Below are 2,657 nucleotides of genomic sequence, written 5' to 3' on the forward strand. Positions count from 1 at the left end.
TCATTTTAATTATTCAAAGTAATTATTATGAGAAGTTGTGTTGATTGTTTTCATATTATTTCTGATAATATACTAACTTGTGTTCAAGGTAGTTTTTAGCTGTTCTACAACTCCAAAGCTGTGGGTGTTCTTTTACTGCCCGTATTTATCAGAGTGTCTCAGAGTATGAAAACTGTTTTAACTGACTCAAAAAAAAAAAAAAAAAAAAAAAAAATAAGTAGTGCAAATTTGGTCCTACTTTTAGGAGCAGGATTACTGACATTTTATCAATGTTCCTAAATTTTGGAAACTACTTTTAATTTTACTGAGATCTAGGAGAGCATTTGAGCTGTCCCAACTGGCTAGGATCTACCAGAAGATAGGATTCAGGCAGAGATTGGCTTGCACTGCTGGCTACAGCAAGCCAGGCCACACTGCCAGATGAGCTTAACACCCATTGTCATGGGGGGCCCCCCCAATCACTGGAGGCAAGTTTGATGCACCGTTGTCAGTAACACCAGCGGAGGTGTGCCAGGTCGAATAAATCCCCGTAAGGCAGCAGGCCCTGACTCCATCCCGGGGTGTACACTCAGGGCCTGGTCATCAGAGTTGAACGGGGTCCTCACGGACATACTCAATCTGTCCCTGGCACAGGCATCCGTGCCCCCCTACTTCAAGACCACTACCATCATGCCCCTTCCAAAAAAAATCCCAGGTCAGCTGTCTTAATGACTATCGTCCCATTGCCCTCACCCCTATTGTGATAAAATGCTTTGAGAGACTAGTCATGGCACACATTCAGAAGTCAATTCCAGCATCCCTTGACCCCCTACAGTATGCTTACCACTGAAAATCAGTCCACTGATGCTGCAGTCAATGCTGCCATCCACACAATCCTCACACACCTCAGAACAGGGAAACATATGTAAGAATGCTGTTTATTGACTACAGCTCAGCATTCAATGCAGTTGTCCCATGGAAACTGTGCAATAAACTTGTCTCCCTTGGACTGACATCCCTCTGCAGCTGGGTGCCGAATTTCCTTGCAGACAGACCCCAGTCAGAGTGGGAAACCAGACATCAGGCACAAGAACAATCAGCACCGGCTACCCCCAAGGGTGTGTGCCGAGTCTGCTGCTCTACACCCTATTCACCTATGACTGTGTGGCCTCTCAGAACAACACCAACATCTTTAAATTTGCTGATAACACAACAGTCATAGGGTTGATTACTGAGGGAGGGGTAGAGACAGACTATAGGATAGAGATGGCAGGACTCGTGGCCTGGTGTCAGGAAAACAACCTCTCCCTGAGTACAGATAAAACCATGGAGATGATGATTGACCCAAGGAAGAGGAAGCTGCAGCACACTCCCATTTATATCGGTGAGGTGGAGAGTGTAAAAATCTTCAAATTCCTTGGAACCCACATCAGCAAGGATCTGACTTGGTCTTACAATACACAAAAACTCATTAACCGAGCACACAAAAGACTTCTTTCTGAGGAAGTTGAAGAAATGTAGCATGCCAACCAAAATTCTCACCAATATCTACAGTGGTACAATCACAGTGTTATCACCTGCTGTATTATTGTATGGCACAGTAACTGCTCTTTGCAGGAAGGAAAGGCACTTCAGCGTGTAATTAAAACTGCACAGCACATCTCTGGGGCAACTTTCCCCTCCGTACAGGACATCTACGCTAGTAGGGTCATCAGGAGGGCGCACAACATAATTATAAGACAATACGCATCCTCGACACACGCTTTTTACGCTGCTTCCCTCAGGGAGGCACTACAGGAGTGTGAAATCATGTACCACAAGACTGACACAGTTTTTTTCCACAAGTAATTAGACTCCTGAACAATGCTAAAAGTTAAAGTCAATCCAAACCATAACTCATAGCCTCATAAATGTACTGACTGCTGCGGTATGTCATCAGGCACTGTGCACCTTATTTTGTAATCTTGTAATTGCTATTTATTTTTATACTTTTTGTCTTTTCTGTCTTTGTATATGAAGGTGAGCAAGCAAAGTAAGAATTCATTACATGGTTTTAACATGTTTTTACTGTGTATATGACAAACTTATTGTATCTTGTACATTCTGGGAAAGATGACAATATTTTCCAAAGGTCTGGACAGCAATGAACTTGGAAGATGACAATTTGACAGAGATGGACAAATATTGGTAACAAATCTTGCACGTCACAAAGAAGCCTTTCTCTGTCAAACAAAATGATAGTGTTGCTAATGTTACATTTTTGACCATGGTGAAAAATACAGCTTTGCAATTGTGATGGGTATGTCACAATCAACCATTTCTCAAATTTTTTTCAGAAACCTGAATGCCCTTATAATGCATTAGGCAATATATACAGTGGATTAATACATCTCCCCACCACAACACATGAGGTAACAGTAAAGTAAGCAGCATTCATGCAAACAGCTGGTTTAATTAGAGTTGTTAGTGTGCTTTATGGCATACATGCTAAGATCATAGGCCACTTTCATACTCTGAAGCGTTTGCTTGCTGAGATCTGGCATATCCACATATATTAATGTCTGAAACCAACACAAAGAGTTTCTGTATTGTTCCTCTTTGTTTTATTTTGAAACCAAATCAACCATTATCTGAGTTATTATGATAATGGTGAAAAGAAGAAATGGAAATCCCAGAAT

This window comes from Erpetoichthys calabaricus, chromosome 8, assembly GCF_900747795.2.
Source record: "Erpetoichthys calabaricus chromosome 8, fErpCal1.3, whole genome shotgun sequence".
NCBI classification, from domain to species: Eukaryota; Metazoa; Chordata; class Cladistia; order Polypteriformes; family Polypteridae; genus Erpetoichthys; species Erpetoichthys calabaricus.